The sequence below is a fragment of the Aythya fuligula genome, chromosome 17 (assembly GCF_009819795.1).
Source record: "Aythya fuligula isolate bAytFul2 chromosome 17, bAytFul2.pri, whole genome shotgun sequence".
NCBI lineage: Eukaryota > Metazoa > Chordata > Aves > Anseriformes > Anatidae > Aythya > Aythya fuligula.
The window spans coordinates 4,330,527-4,351,682 of record NC_045575.1 but is presented as its reverse complement, the minus strand read 5'-3'; positions in this window follow the sequence as shown (position 1 = coordinate 4,351,682).

Here is a 21,156-nt window from a genome sequence, read left to right as displayed (position 1 = left end):
ATCCTATTTTTCTATACTCTGTTTCAGCTGACAACAGGAGACATTTACAGAGTCCCCTTCACACACATGCACTCGGCAGCAGGGTCCTTCAGCCTTAAATTGACTAGATCTATTTTTACTGAGCAAGTTGCAGCCCCAGCACTACTGAAGTAAGTCTGAGGGGTTCCATCACTTCCCCACCATGTGCTATGAATTTTTCCTTCCAGTCAAAGGGACAGAGGATGCCGACATCCCACTCTGTTTGCTAGGGCTGGCTCCAGGGGATGCGGTCCTTCTCAGGACCAGGAAGGAAAACAGTGCTCATATCCCAGCCCCAAATAGTAGTTCCCTTTGTGCATTCACTTTCTAAACACAGGCTTGTTCCTGTATTTCATTTCCAATGTCAGGTAATTAGTGAAGTTATCCTCAGAATGTTCCATAATCTGAACTGTCAATGTAAATAAAAGTTTATAGCATTAACATTTGCTGGAGAAACCTGCAAATGTGAATCAAATGCAGCAATTTCTTCCCTGCAGCTGAAGGCAGCCTGAAATAATAGCTCCAAAAGAGCTAAGAAGAGCCTATTAATTGGACAGGCATTAATTTTGAAAATAAATAACATTAATCATTTCCTAGCTCATTTATCCATCACAAACATTCAGAGTGTGCTTACCTCAAAACCTTCATGTTCCATCACAGGTGAATCACAGAAATGTTAAAAAGTTTCTTGTTGCCTTGTATTTGCAAAAGAAAATTCTCTAATGTATCTTCAAAGTACCAAAAAAAAAAAAAAAAATCCTTTCAGAAAGTTGCCTTCCTGCTTATTTTAGATGTAGTGCAATAATGTATTGCAGGAAATATTTCCCATGTCTCTGTATTTCACAGCCCTTATTCCCAAAGTCTATTAGTGATGTTTTCCCTGCTTTTTAGAAGACTTGTGTCAATTTTCCTGCTTGCATAACTTTTAATTGCAGTAACTTCATTTGCACACATCATACAGGTGTTTTCACCATTCCCTTCTAAGAGAGATTATTGTAATTGGACAAGCAGACATTTTATCTTAGCTTTTAAAATTCAGCCTCACTACATCCCTACTGGAGAACTAATAAAAATTATTCTACAGTTCACAACACCCAACTTCCCATGGCCAGGGAATTAGGGATGCCCTGATGTGTTTGAAATGAAATACAGACACCTATTGGAGCAGAATGTTTTCAGGTGTTGGCAGTAAATACGGTGTTATCATGCTGCTTGCAAAGCCATACCTGCTAGAAAAGCAACATCATAGAATATAAAGAAAGGAAGAGGTTCATTGCCTGCATTAGATTAACCAGTGACCTACTTGAGGAAAGCCAGGCCAAATGGGATGTACTGATTTGCTAAAATGCATTGACAGAACTTTTGCAAAATCAATCAGGCTCCCTCTGGATCGTGTTGCAACATCTGAGTTTGGCTCCTTTCCTCTCCAGGCTGTGTTTGTTTACAGAGTACTTGGGGGGTAACAGCCCTTCTGCTTTATGATTCAATGAAATGTCCTAATCTTTTATTTCTAACAACTAAGGCTCATCACAGCATGCCGGATGCCCAACGACCATGCATTGTCACAAATCCCTGGTCCCCTTAAGATCAGTTGTTTTGAAGTACCTTTTCATATCATACCTCTGAAGTCCTCCCTCCGAATGCCACTCATCAGCCCCCACTCACTTCTTTCAACACTCCTGCCAGCCTATACTGAGCCAAATACTGCATGTTTGGGCTCCCAGGGATGTTCAGCCTTTCCTAAATTCCAATCCTAAATTTCCAAATTTTGAGATAAACAAAAAGGCTTTAAAACAAGAGTTTTACCAGGAAAACAACCATGAAGTTCATTCAGGCAACCTGAGGGTACAACACCTAGCCTGAAAAAGTTGGTGAATGTCCCTGCCTAGCACCCCTGGCAATCCCAGGCATGAGGACAGGATGGGAGAAGAACTCATTGAGAGCAGCCCTCTGGGGAAGGACTTAGGGGTTCTGGTGGACAAAAAGCTCGACATGAGCCAGAAGTGTGTGCCTGCAACCCAAAAGGCCAAGTGCACCCTGGGCTGCATCACCAGAGGGGTGGGCAGCAGGGGAGGGAGGGGATTGTCCCCCTCTGCTCTGCCCTTGTGAGGCCCCACCTGGAGCACCGCATCCAGGTCTGGGCTCCCCCAGCAAAAAAAGAATGTGGGGCTGTTAGAGAGGGTCCAGAAGATGGCCATAAAGTTGATCAGAGGGCTGGAGCACCTCTCTTATGAGAGAGCTGGGGCTGTTCAGCCTGGAGAAGAGAAGGCTCAAGGGTAACCTTATTGCATCCTCCCTGAGACCTTTCAGTCTCTCAACACTTACAGCTCAGTTTGGAACAGCTGCTCAGAGATGCATTCTAGGTTAGGAGCTGCTTTTCCTTTGCAGACCAAGCTGGGCATGGCCAAGTGCCCATGACCACTGCATCCCGTTGTCTCAGGCTCTCCTTGGCCCCCTCCCATGGCACATGCACGAGGACCAAGGGCAGAGCTCAGACAGCTTTTATAGCACCTGAATTCAATAGCTGTCAGCCACTTTTCTGTGCCTGCCTGGGGTTTTGTGCCAGCCATATCCACGTATCCATCTCCCAAATACAGACGGTTGCTTACTGCCCCTCAATAACCTGAATCCCCCCTCATCCCTCTGCCCACCTCCCACACACACACGGGTGTTTCAGAAGCAAATTCTGGAATAACCACACCGGTGAGGCTGGTGCTCACGCTGCCTGCCCATGCCTTGCTCACCAGTGAAATCCAGGCTGCACCCAGCTCCCCAGCTGGCTGCTCCTCAGCTCTGGGAAGTGTCCCCTGCTCACGGTCTGCTGCTCTTTCTCTCTCTGGCTGTGCAGCTCTCAAAGCCAAGGACATTCAGTGCTTTGACATTAAGATTTTGCGAGCTTTTCTATCGAATATTTTATCTGAGCAAAGATGCAGTAGGTTTGCTGCAAACCCTTTGCCTCCTGACTCCATAATGGTGTCAGGGTTGAAGCTGAGACATGGGCTGGCTTAGCAAGTCGAGGGCTGCACTGTGAGAAAGACAACAGTCCCAGCAGAGGCAGGGGAGATGCCATCAGCTGGAAGGATTAGGGCGAGAACAGACAAGGGGAATCTCTTGGGAAAACTGCTTATGAAATGCATTGCTTGTGAACAATGGGTTGACAGAATAAAGATTTTTTTAAAAATACAATGTATGTATCACTGTCAGATCAGCAGCGGTGATTACCCATCACAGTCATCAATTCATGCATTGTTCCTCGCTGCTTTAATGCCAGGGGATAGGGGGTGTGCTGGCAAGAGCTAGAGTCACACTTATTTGCGTGGGTTTGCCAGTGTGTGCTGACATGAAAGGGGGAGCGACCTGAGGAGCAGAAAAGCTTTGGAGTGCACCCACCAAAATTTGTAATAAAGGAATTGGCTACATCTGGGTGGCTTTGTTCCAGGTGCAGCTGTCTGCTGCCTGCCTTGGGTTTCATTATGATAATGGAATATTGATGTGATAATGATGCTGATCTCCGCTATGTGGCTGTGTCTGCCTACTGGGACAATGCGGATGGTCCCAGCCTAGGGCAATGCTGGCTCAAGAGGAGACAAGTGAAATAAGGAGAGCAAAGACCAGCAGGAGAGCTTTTGGGGAAGGACCTCAATGTATCTCCCAACAGTGGTGGTTCTTCTGGGCACGGTGGGGCAGCATTCCCAAAGGGGTGGGCACAGTGTCCACCCACTTGAGAAATGCATGGAGAAATCCCACATAACAGGGGCCAGAAGGATCTGAGATGACAGAAGCAGAGCCTTGCATTGTTATGGGATGGCTGCATCCCACACTGACAGGCACTTTGGGAAGCGACAAAACCACAGAGTGCCTTAAGCTGCTGCAGAGGTCTATGGGATCACCCCAACAATTTATCACACAGCTTAGATGCATGAAGCAAAGACGAAGCTCTTGTCAGGGAAAGCTAAGAAGAGACAGTATCCAAAGCAATCACCCATCAGAAAGAAAACACAGGCTCAGCTCCTTCCTGCTACTCTAATCCCTCAGGAGGCAGTGATAAATCCTAGGATTTGGCTTGTCGTGTAAGTTTGCAAGATTTTTTTTTCTTTTTTTTTTTTTCTTTTTTTTTCTTTTATTTTCTAAGCCATGATACCAGCAGCTTTGAATAAACACCCTTGCCAGGCTCCAGGTTGCAGGATGTCTGTTAAGTCCCACCCAAAGTGTGACCTGGACCATTAAAAGCTCGGAGATGAGAACACGGGCTCGTTGGAGGCACTGTGTGTGCTGGGTGCCCCTCCCTGGAATCAGGCACCGTGGAGGTGGGATATGGCCGTGCCCCTCCATCTCTGCCTGCTGGTGCATCTGGCTCCGGGGCATGTGTGGGCAGGGGTCCCAGCAGCTCTGGCAAGTTTAGATGAAACCTTCCAAGCTAGCTCACCTTATCAAAGAAAACTAACAGGCTGGCTGCAGTGAGGAGGTTCTGGTCAGCAGCCGGCAGCTGGCTCGTGCACTGCTGGAGCTGCCTTTGTACACTCTGCACCAAAGGTTTCTAGCTTCCATAAGCTAGACACTTCCTAAGTCATCTGACAGTCCGTTTTGCTGCTGGCAAAAAACAGGAGTCACCATTACAGGGGAACATGGACATGAATGCCCAGCAAAATTCTGTCCCCTAGAAGTGGCTCTGCCCCTATGCTTTTCTTTTTTTTTTTTTTTTTTTGTTTGTTTGTTTTGTTTTGTTTTTGTTTTCAGTGTATCAGGATGTATTTTGTGTTTCAAGGTCACTCAAATGCTACTACAGAGAAGTGAATGCAAACTCTTGCAAAATGCAGCAGTCCTGAGCCAATAAGCTGCCTTTCAGCGCACTATAGCTGCAAAAAAGGAGCAGAGATTCCAAGGATGACCCAGCATCATGCACACTACAGCAGTGGAAGGACTTGAGGAAAAGGTTTTAAAGCTACACAGAAAACGTATTCTCTGTTCTGCAAGCCCCAAAACATCCATCTTTGCAGAGTTCACCCAAATCAAAAGTCACAGCTACCCTTATGACTGCTTTTAGTTACTTTTAACTGCACCAATCCCATCAACCCCATGTTTTAACCCTTGATCTCTGCCTAGGGGAAAATACAATTTTTAAAGTGACACCACCATTTTTTAAGCAGCCTAGAGACAATATAAGGCATAATTTTGTTGCCCTCTTTCCAACTCTTCAAACAGTAGTAGTGACAGATGCCCCAAGTACAAACCTGAAATTAAACGCAGCAGTGTTCAGTAAGGGAAATGCTATTCAGTGTTTCACCTGATCTCTAAAGGAATTTCCCATAAATTATAAAGTATAAAATCTGGGGGGAAAAAATGATGAAACCACAAAAAAATGAGTGAGGTGGGGAAAATCAGATGTGGCTGAGGCTAGAGGGTATTTCATAAATCAGAAGCACCAGGAAAAGTAAGTTCATACTCCCTGCACAGTCCTAATTCCAGCATCCCCAGACTTTCAAGTATTTGACTTCTCAGCATAACTCCCAGCCTCAAAAAAATGGTGCTTTGTATGGAGTACACTTCCACAGAGTAACAAATCTCCACACGAATGAGCAGGTGGGGTGAGCAATTGGCTTTGCACTACGCTCCTCTGGAAGCTGAGTGGTCTGAGTTATAAGACCCAGGAGAGGTACATGATTTATTTCAAACACATTTATGGCTCACATAAAGCTTTAAGATGGAATCGTGTTTAGTATTTTGTTTTTATTTCATTTTATCATGTCTGTACACTGTAAATGTAAATGTTTGGCCTGAACTCAGCAGGTGTAAATCAGGGTAGCCCCTTGGAAGCTAGTGATGCCACACTGACTTACACCCACTGAGGATTTAGCCAGTTCTCTCTTAATATATGTCCTGTTATGAGCATTTTTATTTGTGGTTATATTAACTGGGTTTTGCAAAGTTGCCAAATAAAGAAATGCTATCCAGGGGACAGCAAAATGCTGTTCTTGGCAAGATTGCTTTCAGCCCCTGGAACCACCTTGCTGGCTGTGAGCAAGCATGGACCAGAGCACTGCTCTGGAGAGAAGAGGGATGTGGGGAAAAAGAGGGAAAAAAGGCAGTGGGAAGGAAACAGAGACAAGGCCCATGGGATGAAGGAGGAGCAGGGGGAGATCGGGCCCACCACGGTTTGTTTCATCTCCATTCCAAGCTGGCTCATTGTGCAGAGGGGCCAAATGGCATGCAGAGTGGGGTCAGGCTGGAGGTGACACAGACACTGATGGAACAAGAAGTGTGGGGACAGACTCTCAGTGAGCTGTGAGAAACAGGGTACCAAGGTCTCATCAGGCGGAGCTCAGCCTCATGGGATTACCATTGTAAGAGTTTGAGAGACCAAAAAAAAAGCATGGAAATGAGGCATTGACCAAACACTCCCAAGCCATCCCAACGTGGGGCTGTGAGGATTGTACAGGGGGCCACCAGCTGGGCTGTGGCCCCTGGCAGGGCAGGTGTTTATGCAATGGGCAACTGGAACCTCACCATGCTTTTGCCAGAAACGGGTGAAACTCACCAAAACACTTCAGCCTGAGAAATGAATCAGAAATGTGAGGAGGTGTTTTAAAAGCGGGTTCCCAGTAGACCAAACAGATCTTGTCTCCTGTGGACCGCAGGAGTCCTGTTCCCAATCCCGTTTGCCAAGGTCAAGTCTCTCAGCCTGGAGAGGTCCCTGCCAGGCTCCTTGCTATCTGGGGACAGACACAGCAGCTTGTACCTGAGGAGGTTCTTCCAAAATCAGCCAATAAACTAGAAACTAGAAAGTCCTTTTCTTTACCCCAGCCTCTGGTGATGCAAAGGCTGGTGCAGAGCCTGGTTTTGGCATGGGAAAGGCCCCTGGCTGTGCAGAGACATCCCAAGGACTGCAGAGGGATGTGACCATGAAGGACAATGAAGATGACATGAGGTGTTACATACCCAACAGTGGTCCTGAGCAAAAGGAAAGGGGAGCCCTGGGAGGGGGAAGGATAAAGGATAGTGGGGCAGGATTCAGATGCCTCAGACCTCAGCAGCTGTTGGCTCTATAAACCTGGGGGGTTAATTGCCCACAGGATGGTCTTTTTTGACCATGCTGTCAAGTGGTTGCAGACATTTCTGTGACTTTGAGCCCTCTGAGCATTCAGCTTCTGGAAGCCAGAGGAACATGTAGCCCATCTCACCCCTCTGGAAAGTCTTTGTAGTAAATATTTCACCTCCTCTTGCTTGGGGCAAGGTGTGGCCCTCATCTAAGCTGAAATCTGTGGGGTGGTTTGGAAGACTCATAGAAAAGCAAAAGGTTTTGATACAGCACCAGATCCACCAGCCACTCTGGAGAATCCCCCTGGGTGGGATTTTTGGAAATAACCTGCACTGCTGATACATTATGCAGCCAACAGCCAGACACTACCATAAAGTCAAAACTGGAAAGGGGGAGCTGGCTCCGTAGTGCTGCAGGGAACTGAGCCACTGCACCAGTTTCTCTCCTTGGCGTTGGCACTGCAGCATGTTAAGCTGCCTGGAGATGCTATCTTTCAAACAAAAGTTAAATGAGAGGCCCTAATTATTATAACAGAGGCCCATGGTCATTAAAATAAGCAGGATGGGGGCTTTTTGCAAGAGCAAAACTGCTGTTTCTAGTTACTGGCCATACCATAAGCCCATTATTAAATGCTGTCTGTCTAAATTTCTTACGTCTTCTCATCTGGTTGTAGTGTTCTTCATTTTCCCTTCCAGATGAGCAGGTGCAGAATGGCTCTGTGTCTTGCCTGGGAATGCTTAGCCACCTGACGAATGGTAAGGTAATGTGCATTGCTGTTGTACAAAGAGTATATGCATTTGGCAAATGTGAAAATAAATATTGCTCATAGGATGCTGGAAAATCAATGGCACAATTTCTACTACAAGGATCTCAGTAGAAAAAAACCTGTCTGAGATTACTTGTGCATGTGTTTTTGTAAGTGGCTACACAGTGTGTGCACACTCCAGTGATCTGTCACTATTCCATTATAGAAAAGGAACGGGACCTGTCAAGGAATAAGGAACAAGCTAGCAAATTAGAAACTGAGATGGAATCCACCATAAGAAGATCAAACAAAAGGCCTATGTTGCACAGGGGTGCTCCTGAAGCTGCGCCCTCCACAATCCAAATACCTTCCATCTCAGCCAACTTAAACAACGCATTCCCCGATGGGATGATTGAATCTTCTGCTGGACTAGGCTTTGTAGAGGAACTCCAAAGAACCTGGCACCCAAATCTTACTGCAACACTGTGCAAATATGTCTGACTGCCTGCAATACAGGGGTGGTACAACCAAAGTCAATATGCAACAGCCTATCAGTGAAGCTGCTCTGAGAGTCCCTGCTAGGTCAGTTCCAGCAAGCAACAGACAGTGCTTGTTTGCTGACAACATGCGTGCCAAAAGGGGCATGGTTTCAGCAGTGGCAGGCAGTTACCAGGTATCTCATGTGCATGCCTTAACTATAGTGTCTTGGGACTCTGGCTGACCGCACCAAAGATGGTATCACTGTGGTCCTGTGCAGCTGGGCACCCTGTTCCTCTCTATTCACTCCAGTGACTCCTCTCCATCGACTACTCTCCAGCCATAATCCCACTGACGGATTTAGCAGGCATCCCTCTGCTTGCTGCCCCCTTTCTTCCCTGATGTTTAGCATGCACCCTTCACCATCAGGAACATGTGGCCCTGCCAGGACTATGCAACACCATCTCCAAGCACTCAAGGTGGTGGTGCCTCACCCTTGGCCATTCAGGAAGCCTGTGAGGTTAAAACCCCCCAGGGAAACTCAAGGTTTCTCTCTCCACCTCTTAAATGGCTGATAGGTTTCTGATCTTTCTGATCTTTCCATGCTCTGTAACAGACCAAAACTATCCATGTGGATGTGGTTTAGGCCTCCATATCCAAATACATATTAAAAGAAATGTAGTAAATACCCACTCAATCTGTGGAAAACACATGCAGAGTGACTGTATACTACAGAAATTCTAGCACTGGAGATCTGCAAGGCCAAACACAGCAGCAAACTTCCTGCTAAGTTTCGCTCACTGGGAAGCTTTACTGGTGTTCATGGGGCATCCTAGTATACAAGCAATTTTTTCATATTACTGAAAACACACATTCATGAGAGAGTGTCAAAAGCAGTAATGTGTAAATTCCAGGTAGACATAAAACCTCCTGTAAAAGGTGAAGAATTACTGTCTGCATTGTTGCAATTTCCCTGGGATGACATAGTAAGTAACCAAAGATGACATGCACATCCCTCACTTGATAATCATGCAGTGCTCACTTCTGCTGAGTGCAGCATGCTGCCTGGGGCACTGGGCGAGTGCATGTGCACAGCGTTTGCAAAACATCACACTCAATCTGGACCCACTCAGTGTGGAGAGACTGAGAGCTTCATTCCCTTAAAATTTCCTCACCCCACTTGCTTCTGCCTGGTTCAGACACCTATGTGTGTCCCCTACAGAATCATGGATGCCCAGCACTGGCCACCAAGACCCTCTGAAATGTGCCTGGGCTATCACAATGTCCTTTACAGAAGGACTGCAGCAGCAGCCAGATACACCTGAGGATCATGAGGTTTCTATGTGTGATAGCAAGCATAAAAGTAAACTCCAGCATTGGACTACATTGGTTAGTACTTCTCTTCTGATATATCCCCAAATGGAAAGTGCAGAGAACCATAAAAGTCCCCACCTGCTCCTAGTGCCCTGACATCTCCACAGTCCTTTTTTCTTAGGTCCAGCTCATCCTCTTGCACTGTGCTTGGGGAAGCCTACAGATCTTTGTATTCTGTACCCCAGGTCAGCCGGGCATCCTCTGTAGGTGAAGTGATGTACACACCCACCCAGAGGAGTGCTCCATGACGCCTACTCAAAGATGTCAACAATGCTCTTTTCCAGAGATATCTAAGGCTGGCAGAGCTCCCTGGGTCTCTCTTTCAGGTTCAATACCCTTGCATGGTGGGTGAATCCATTCTTCATGGAGCAGCAAAGATCCTCTCTGTCAGCAAACGGGGCTAAGCAGCAGTGCTGGCATGAAGAGCCCTCTTGATCTCTGCCACTCAGCACTTAGCAGGAGGCACCAGGCCAGCTCAGGTTTCAGGGTGACATTTTTTTCTCATTAGCCAAGGTCTTGGCTGCACTTTAATTGTTAATGAGAGTTCAATAGCTGAAGCTTGTTACATGTAAATGGAAGGAATGTGTGCCAACTGTCTCACAGCCTCTAGTTCGTGTCCAGCCATCCCTGTAGGAAGACTGGGGCACAGGAACTCTTCAGACTCCTTTACTGCAGGGTGGTGAAGGATTAGGGACTGGTGCTTGGAGGAAAACTGTGCTATGCAGTGCTGAGCCAGTAAGCACAATGCCTGTCTCCAGGAGACTATGCCCTGGGAACATAGCAGTGCTGGGGGCACCAGTAAAGTGGCTTCAGCCTCCCAGGGAACAGAGGTAAGGAGGTGTGGATCTGCTCCACCCAGCCCTTTGCAGCTGCCCTAGGTGTGGTATAAGCCTTGGCAAGCTGGCAGGGAAACCGTGGCTCAGTGATGATGACTGCTGGGGAAGGTGCAGAGCAACCTTCAGACCTGTGGGGTCTATGCCAGAAGGTTTCTTAGCCCCATGGACTTCTGATCTTATGCTTGGGACGATTAGAACAGCAAAATCTGAAATGAAGAGGCTATGATCATGTTCACACCTAGTCCCACAAGCCAGTTGAACTAATCCTACTACTCCTCATCAGGGTCTCTGCCAGGCAGCTGATTTATGTCCCATAGCAGAGGAAGAAGCAGCAGCAGCACAGCCCAAGTGGCAGAGTCCATGCCTGAGCCACTCCTGCCTTCAGCCTCAGTCCTCTACCACTATTACCCTGGGTTTCTGCTGTGTGCCCATACCTTCCAGAAATGCAAGAAAAAATAATTATAATTCATAAATGGAGTCCAAACTCACTCTTACTTTCCCACAGAAGAAGTCTGACTGACAAACAAGGGGACATTAATTAGAGGTTTGAGTATGTCTTAAATCCATATGCTCGGTGGCTGGGTGTAGCTGTGATAGCTCTCTGTAAAATTGGGAATGACCAAAAGGGCACAGTTCCTCAGTATGCCTTACAAAAAGAAGTAGAGGCTGTCATGGAGTGATGGGACAGCAGACTTCACAATAACAGATTTAGTATCAGCTTTCATGCATACATCTCTTCTTACATCCACCGTCCCGCACTTTGGATCTGGTTTGTCCTCTTCTAAGGAACACATTCCTTACAAATGCTTTGGCACCTCTTGTGCCCACCTGCAAAGTGACCATCTGGTCTAGGGCAGTGTCCAACAGCACTGGGCAGAAAAACACCGCCTTAGTATCTCTGCTGGTTTGGGCACACGAAGCACCTGCCAAGGAAGGCAGGGGGCAAATGAACACCATGGGTACATGGGGCAGGTGTTTGGGACCACGAGTAGGGGATGACAGAGCAGGGGGCCTGGCTGTTTGAAAGCACAGCTCTGAGTCAGCGGGGACCTTGCTGGTGAGATCCCTCGCTGGGGTGCTTCACTGTACTTGCATTTTTGAAGGAGTCTCAGCAAATCCCAGTGGTCCAGGACTGTGGTGTCTGTGCAATGGCCCCAGTGATGGGTCGGTACTCAGCCCATCTGCCTGTGCTGCCTTTCTCCCAGGAGGGATGTCAAATTTGCCAGCACATCCCACCAGCATGAAATTCTCTTGAAAAAGAGATAGTGAGAGGCAGCTCATCCTGCTGGGCCTGAGATAAGGCCCCAGATGCAGTATGTGCAAACAACTCAGAATCCATATATGAGCAGATTTCTAGTATTTGTGCGCACAAATGCACACGTGTTTTGTTTATGGAAAGAAACCATGGGGGCTGCACAGGGACCAAGTGAGTACCTGATTTACCCTTTACTCTCAGATTTACCTGAATAATTCCACTGATGCAGGAATTCCCCATGAGTTGCTCCAGTGGGACACAAATGTGCAAACCCTTCACCAAGCAACTTTTAAGAGGGTGCATAGGGCTGTCCATCCCTCTAGCAGGTCCTCCTGGAGGACTGGGGGCAGAAGAGCTTCAAATGGAGCTGCTGATACCTCCTCCCAGACCAGGGGTTGTTGCATTCAGGCTCCAGGCACACTGCTTTAGCAAGCTGAACATTAAAAATCCTAGAAGGAGTTCACACAATTAACGTTTTTCATCAGATTTAATTTATAGTCCTCTCCCTTGATATTTTAGGAGGGCGTAAATATAGGAAAGCAACCCATAACTTAAAGTCAGGAATGTGCTAATTAAGTGTGCAAAAGGACTGCTAATTAGCAGAGAGTAATTGAGAAGGGTACAGGCATGGTGCAATCGCAGAATGACTTCCAAGAGCAAGTCCCTCTGTCCTGACCCAGAGTAACAGCCCCTGTGTTGCCACAGCCAGAGCCCAGAACCTGTCACAGCCTGGGAGTTCAAAGCCTGGGGTCCCAAATCTGTCTCTGGAAGTTCAGCCTTTTCCTTTCCAGCTCCATTTCCAAAGCACCCTTCTGCACACAAGTTTTGGAGAGACCAAAGCTTTGGGGAAAAGGGGAGCAGAAGATCAGAGCTATGTGAAGCATTTTGAAACATCTCGGGTTTGCTGGAGCCGTGCTGCAGTGAGCACAGCCCGAGGCTCTGGATATCTGTACCTGTCCTCAAAACCCATCCTGTTCTGCTGAGGCCCCATAGAGATGTCCCGGATCTGTTCTGACCTGCCCTAGATGAAGCTCAGCAGGTATCTGTGGAAGCGTTGGATTAGAGGATGTTTCTAGCTGAAACCCCAAGGAATACCCCCTGTAGGAAGAGAACTGGACTTTTCCATGTACACTTATAAGACTTCTGCCCACGGGTCACCCAGCTGGCCTATGTACTAAACACCAAAGATTTCAGGCCACCTCCGGTGCCCTGGAGCCACCCTGCTCCTGGATCCTTCCCTGAGCACAGCAGGGTGCTCACTACCCAAGGTCACAGCAGCACGTGGTGTGACACCAGCCCATCTCCAGCAAAAGGCTGAGACCCTCCTGCTCCTCCTGGAAGCTGTTTGGGGCAACCGAGCAGGCAAGGCAGTGGTACATCACCTGCCTTCACACCCCCTTTGCATCCCCAAAAGGACAGACCTGGGACCTGGTCCCTCCCTTTGGGCTGTGGGGATCACAGCCAGGCTGGTGCAATGAGGCTGGTGCTGCTTGCCCCTGCAGCCCTCAGCATCCAACCCAGCAAGAAGAGAGGCGAGGCCACAGCAGCAGCAGGGCTGGTCCCAGCTTATTGAAGCCTGCAAGCCTGCTGATTGCACCCAGTTCCCTGTCCGCTGACTAATTACTAAATAAAAGCCGGCGATTGCTAGGCGTCCGCACGCTGAGCTGCGAGAGCTGATTGCAGCCTGGTTCTGTTAACATAAAGGGAATAAATGACAGAGGGAACTGCAATTTCCCAGCATTTCAGAAGTGCTATTTTTCCTTCTATTACAATGTGTGAACAATGGTCAAGTGTCTCACTTCTCCATCCACAGACCTCCCAAATGAAAGGGATTACAAGTGTATCATTAATATCACAGCGACCTGGCAGCAAGTTGACAGATTTAATTTGGTGACAAGATGAGTGGCACCAGAATTCTCCCATCTCCCCTGAAAATGAAAAATAGATTCTGCCTGCTACTAGTAAATATTGCTGGTAAGTGAATAAAAATTCAAAAGGGAAAAAGCAATTTTCCTTCTGCTCATATTGTGTTTAGTTCTCAATACACTTCATGCAAGAGGCTCCCCTCACTGATGGATTCCTCCTAGATTATATCATGCCTTTGAATTTATATGCCCCAGCTCTTTAAAAGACTGTTTGCTAAGGCCTTTGCATTCCATGTTAGTCTGGTAACTGCTGACATTTGAAAGATGCCATCGAAGACAAATCCAAATTTTTTTTTTTTTTTTTTTTTTTTAAGTTAGAAAAGGAGACAGACCCAGCAGGTAGAGGGAGATTAAAGATTTAGTCAACAACTGAAATCAAAGTTTTCATAAAGTGGTAATGTCAGGAGAAGTTTACAGGGCCTAATAGAGGTCTTGCATGTCATGAAAACCCAAATTAAGTTTATTTTTTTCCTCCAAGATCCGCACATGAATTTTTCAGGGCTCTGTCTTCCCTGAAACATCAGAGCAGCAAGCCAACACATGGCCCAGCAAGAGCTGGCAAGGGGCAGCAGCACTGCCTGCATTAGGCGTAGCAGTCAGGAGGAAGGCTGCTTTGAGATCCAGCCCACATGCCTCCAATAAACAAAGGAAAATCCCATACATGGCCACTGAATTTGTATTAATTATCTGCTTAGAACAGCCATTATCTGACATGAAAGGCAGGGGGGACCATCCGTTGTCAGCTCTGCTGCAGGGAGCTGTGCTAAGTCTGCCCTCACAGGAAGTGAAGTGGACAGATTGGAGACACTGGCCATGGTGGTGTCTCCTTGGGCATGCAGCTGGAGGCCCTACATCTGTGGGACATGTTGGGTGATGTCCAGCATTGATTGCTCCTGCCATGGGTCAGCACCAATGGAGAGCTCTGCCTCGCCCTCTGTACAGAGCATCTCCATGCACACAGCCCCATTCCTTGCAGAGATACATGTAGGACTTTGCGGACTATGGTCTTCACTCGCCCAACCCAACCATGGCCAAGAGATGCCTAAACTTTGGCTCATTCCTCATCCCTGCAGCAAAGCTTTGCCTTCCCAACACAGGTGGGACCCCTCTGCACCCTTCCTGGTCACCTCCCTCTCCCACCTCATCCAGCTCTCAGGAGGGAGTCAAGGGGATGGATGACGGTAAATGATCAGTGCTGGGCAGTGCAGGAACTTGGAGGTGCCATACTAACATCTCCTGCCCTGGAGAGCAGTGAAGAATTGAGTTCTGTGTCTTCACCTTCACTTTTCTTAATAAAAAGATATTAAAAGCAAATCAGGAACTTTTCACACCTGCAATCTCTAGGCTGAAAATTGCCACCAGAAGGTGTGTTTCTAACCCTTAAATAAAAAGCTCATTAGCAGCAGTGCTTAATTACTGTCACTCTCCTGCCTTGGCCTGAGCTGCCTAGTGGAAAATGTGAATGATTTTTCTAGTTAAGATGAATGAACATACTCCAAAAACTGCAATTTAAGGAGCAAATCCAAATCTGAGTAATGTCTCTGACCTGGATCACCATAACAATTTGACTAATTTTAGTCAAACTTTGCAAGAAACTTCTAATTAGCTTGCAGAGTGCACTCATCAGTCTTCAGAGCCATGCAGCCAGGTGAAAAGCTAAAAATAGGACCTCCACGGAAACCTCTTCTAGCTCTTATGGCAAAATGATGTGACACCAGTGTTGCAATGTGTTCTGCCGCACAGGGTCTGTGGGGCAGGACAGGGGGTGTCGTGGCAAACAGTGATGTCAGATATTAACCTAGACACCAGTCACAGGAGGCTACCTGAGCCCAGCACTGGGCCTGTCTTTGCCCAGCTGGGGGGAGTTGATCCCCGCAAAGCCAGGTCCCACTTGAACCCCTCGGATATGTCCTACTTGTCCTGCTGTGCTTGCAGAGAGGAATATCTGCCCTTGGTGTGTGGTGGCACACACTTCTGAAATGTGTTAAGCTTTCCCTTGGAGTTGGAGGAGAGCACTGGCACTGCACCGCACACAGAGCTGGTGTTGCCTCTCTCCTGGTGTGGTCGCAGGTTTCCTCACAGCCTCCCACACCCATCCCTAGCAGCCTCCAGAATCCCTCCGATAATTAATTCACACTCCGAGCAGTTATTGCCATCCTGGGTGTTTATTTAAAAGCAAAAGGTCAAGAGAACTGTTCCTTTATAGTGCCGCTCTGCTCTAAGGAAAGGCATTAGGTGATCGCTCCTGTGTAACAGGTGCTCTGAATTGTTTTTAATTTCTGTATTCATTTTCTGTAATTTCTTTCAGAAAGGAAATAATGTGTTACTTGGCTAGAGGTCCACAGGATGGCAAACCTGTGTCTGTCATGACCATGAGACAGCATAGCACTGACGAGTAGCACCTGATCCTAACTGCTTTTAACAAAGCTATTACTTTTAAAACTCAGCCAGCCTATTCATGTAATTCCCTATTATGCTCAAAGCGATGACACTGTAAACACTTCCAGGCTTGGATGATGTCCATAGAGGGCTGCTGCCTGTTTACATACTTGTCTTCTGCAATTATCAGGAGGATCAGAAGATTTCGGTGTTGCCTTTGGGGTGAGCAGTCTGCCCTTCTCACTTTCCCCAGATACTAGGAGTATCAGGTCCTCCACCCCAGGGATGTCCAGTACAGGGATTTCCACTGAACTGTGGACATTCATTCACTGATGCCTTCCAGCCCCATGAATCCTTTGTTCCCAGATTACAGTTTTCCTGCTCTTATTCTATAGTATCTAAGTTACTGGTGATGTTAATTGCAGTCCTGGAGATGCAGCCATGTGGTTCCAGTGGCCTTTTCCCCATTGACCTTGTTTAGCCTGCACCCCCAACAGACTCAGGCTGCAGACGAAGCTCCATCTCTGCTCTCCAGTCAAATGTCCCTACTCAGGGGTATGGCAAGGAGCACAGCTGAGCCAGCTCAGCTCACCAGCAGCTCCTGCCCACATTCACCATGCATGGCCTGGGTCCAATGGAAGGGCTGCAGCTCCTGGAGAAAATTGGTGGCAGGAGGAATTGCTTCTGTTGAGACATAAGCAATCAGTCTATCCCCAAAGCCAGTACCATGGCAAGGTGTTGAACAATGTGGGATGGATCTTGAATGCTGGATCAGCCATGGGGGAGAATAGCTGTGTGTGGAAAAAAAAAAATGGGGATGGAGACCCTGGATGGTCTGTGCGTTAGGGTCAGTGAGACCTGACCCTGCAGAGGACATAGGCCTCTGCTACTTGGAAACAGTGAAGAATATCCCTAGAGAGGGACAGAGGCAGAACCCAAACTAGATAGCACGCAGGGCAGCCACATCAGGATCACAGAGTGGGAGAAGTAACCCCTTGAACCATGCACCCAAGGCAACCTGGCAATGCCTCCAGGTGTGCTGAGACTCCAGTCCCAGCTGTTTGATGGTGCAGCCGGCAATTTGGACCTAGAGATGATGTGCTTGCACGTAATTAGGTGGCTTCCTGCTGCTACCCACAGGTCCTTTTCCACTTGCTCCATGAGGTGCCCCTGCCACACCAAAGGCAGTGCCATGCATCTGCAGGTGGGCTAGGCCAACTTCTGACAAGCCGTTTCTGGTGTCATCTAATTGTTTCTCTGCCAGTGACCCCAGGCCTCCTCCTCCCAGTCCCTTTGGGGCTGGTGAGATGGAGTTGCCCCACTGCTGTTTCTTTCTTTCTGCAGCTGGGTAATTGTCAGTGACACTTTTTAAATCACTTCAGGGAGGTTCAATGAAACCAACTAGATGGAAATCAAATTTCAAGTAACTGGTAGGAAATTGAAAAGAAAAATGTTTATAGAACAATTTTCTTTGCTTCCCCGAATGGTGGAAATTGTTACTGTCACTCATAAATTATTAATTTCAATTTGCCCTGCTCTCTTTGCAGGGTTCCAAATGCTCAAGGAGCAGGGGCTGTCCGTGGAGGAGTGCCCCAGATGCGCACTGGCTCAAAAAGGACGAGCAGCAATTGTACCAGGCACCAGAAACTCCCCTGGGGGTTGGTCCATCCACATCAGTCTGGGGCAGGAGTGTTATCCAGCTGCTTTGATACAGTCAGTACTGTGAATATCAAACAGTGTATATTGATGGAAATAAAACACCCAAGGTAGGAACAAGTTGGTGTTGGGACTTGTGATTGGAAGTCCACCTTCAGATTCATTAACTTAGCTGAGAGATACCAATCTGGAAGGTGATAAGGGCAGTAATGCCAGTGTGAAAGTGGCCCAAGGAATCCTCTAGTTATCATATTTGTAGAATTACTGGAAATGGGGCTAGGAGGGACTCTGAAAAGTGAGAGTCATGCTTCTCCCCAGTGCTGCAGCAGACAGAAGGACCTAAAGTCAGAAGTGCCTTGCATGGTGTTGCAGAGAAGGTGAAACATCTCCAGCAAGGAAGTAAATTGCAAGCAAAATTGAGTGGAAAGGATTAAAAAAAAAAAAAAAAAAAAGGAGTGAAAACACGGATTTTTCCTTAGAGGGCAAAAAGTCATGATTTCGTAATCAAGTAAGAGGGCATCTTCAGCCAGATGCCTGTCCTCTCCAGTGATTGAGGTAGCTATTAGAAATAATATATATATATACATATATATATATATAACAAAGTGGAGTGGAGGGAAGGAAATAGATAACCATTGATTTTGAATTAGATGTTATGAAGTACAGAAAATTGATACAAGAAGCTACACTCATCAGTTAAAAATGCATGACTTAGTGAATGAATGACAGTGAGAAGGCAATTGAAATGCTCAGGGAACAACAACAAAAAAATGGTGCAGAAGTTTTCCTTATAGAGATGACCAAACAGTTGATAATGTGTAAATGTAATAAATGTTTCTGTGCTGTCTTTGTGTCAGTCTCGCAAGAGGATGCTGAAAAGATTGCCAGCATTTTTAAGATCAAGGACAGCACTAAATCACACTACATGGGGTTATCTCATACAATGGTCAGGTCTGGAGAAGGTGTTACCTCACTTGGGATCATCCCCAGTAAATCTTGGTCCATGGGGGAAGCTGCAGCAGACTTTCCTACTGGAGAAAGCAATCTGGGTGATGCCTCTGAGCATCAGACAAGGGTGAACCAAGGGAAAGTGATACAGGAGTCACATGAAAGGAACTTGGAGAATTAAAACCAATCAATATGGTTTTATGGAAAACAGGTCTTGTCAGCCCTCATTTCATTCACAGAGGAGATTATATGTTTGGTTGATAAAAGTAGCTGTATAGATGTGATATACTTCAGCATAGGGACTGCATCTGATTTAGTGCTGCGTGACTGATTAAAAATGAGCACTCGACAGCATCAGGGAGAAGCACATGAGACAGACAGAGACTTGGGTAAGAACTCAGACAGCCGACGTTGATGGGGAGCTGTCATTAAATCTGTGCATCTCATAATGTTTTCTAGCAGAAGGCTTAAAGTAGTCAATATTTTCATCAATGATTCAAAAATGCATATTAAAAACACGTTGATAAAAAATTTGTGGCTGACGCAAAGAACAGAGGGATTGATAAATCAGTCTGAGCTCATGGAGAGATGGGATCACCCAGGAAACCAGGCCTTCTACAGAATCAGAGAATCACAGAATATTAGGGATTGGAAGGGACCTTGAAACATCATCTAGTCCAATCTCCCTGCCATAGCTGGAACACCTAGGTCAGGTCACACAGGAACACGTCCAGGTGGGTTTTGAAAGTCTCCAGAGAAAGAGACTCCACAACCCCTCTGGGCAGCCTGTTCTTGTGTTCTGTTCCCCTCATCGTAAAAAAGTTTCATCTCATATTTAAGCACCTGCTTCAGCCAGCCCCTCCTTGTTAGTGAGGACAAGACCCAGCAGCGCTCCTCTCCTAGTAGGCACGTCCACCATTCACATGACAAAGTTATCATCAGTGCATAGAACTCAATACAATGTAGGTGCTCTGTCACGTGAAGAGAAGCTCCACCACCTCGCCTTGCTGGCCTGTCTTTCCTGAGCAGGACATACCCAACCATGACCACATTCCAGCCATGTGAGCTGTCCCACCATGCCTCTGCAACTGCCACTAGATCACGTTCTCCTGACCGAACACAGATTTCTAACTCCTCCTGCTCATTCCCATGCCATTTCTAATTCCTGCTGCTCATTCCCATGCTATGTGCAGTGGTGTACAGGTGTACACCCTCACCCAGAAGTGTTGCGTTACAGCCAAGTGCTTCATCAAGGAGTCCTACAGATCTACACATGGGCTTTGCAAACCCTGTAAGCATCATGGGGGGCATGTGCAGCACTCCCTGTGCAGCTCTTGGGTGAGCTGAGGGATAGAGAGAGGAAAGAAGAGCTTTCACCTTGCAGCTGCCTACAGGTATAAGTGATGTGTGTGCTCTGCATCCAGCCTGCCTGTGCAGAGCGGAGGCCAGTCAGCAACTAGATGGATGGAGAAATGAGGGACTCGAAAGAGCTCTACTTGTTTATCTTGACAAATAAGAAGTCTGCAGGCTGACTTAATCATCCCACATAAGCACCTTCCTGTGGAGAAAATAGTTTTGTGCTGGAAGGAGCTTTTTCTAGGAGATAAATGCCCCAGAGAGTCAGCAGTGGAGGTAGGTGCTCAGACCTCCAAGGGGATTCCTTAAGTCTTCACATCTCTTTGGGTGGGCTGATGTCCTAGGGATGCTTTAGCTGAAATCAAGTTGTATGTCCCCACACAAGGGATGAGTGGGTGACACATGCAGGAGACTGGACACCAGACAGCCACAAGGAGACCTGCTTGAACTTCTCAGTCTCTTGTTTCCTCTTCGCTGAGTATCTCCCTGCACTCTCCACCTGCCCGTGCCTCACACTCAGAGCATCCATAGCTGGCCAGGTGCTTCCAGAGCCTGCCACAAACCACGCACCCCAGCTGTCACCAGAAACCTCAATTTACAAAATGCTTTTGCCAGAGCACAGCGAAACTTAATCATTGAATGTGGTGCCACTGAGAAGTCACCTCTGGACCAAGGTTGTATCCCAGGGTGACAGACTTAGTAATCCATCAGGAGAAATAGCTTGCAAGGGGCAGGGGGAGCATGAGGTGTCTCTGGGAACACCAGCTGGGGTGATGATGGAGAGGACCCATGTGGAGCAAAGCAAGGAGTGGGCAGGTGGTGGCACAGCAGCCCTCAGGGGTCTCTAATAGAGCATGAGTCTGGGTGCTACTGTGCTGTGCCTGCCTTGCACTTCTTGGCCTTTCCTCTGGGACGTTCTTCCACTCTCTGACCCCTTCTGGACCAGCCTGGACCTTGGCCACAACAAGGGGCCAGTGGCAAGTGGCTCACTGCTATGAAGAGACCACCAGGATAGTCCTTCATACACGTCCCAGCACAGCCACATCCCAGCTTCTGCTGGTGCTCCCAGCCTGGTACAGCCTGGGAGGGTTCAGAAAGCTTTCCATGCCTTGTGATTGGCACTGAATCCTATCTGCCGTGTCAGTCACAGG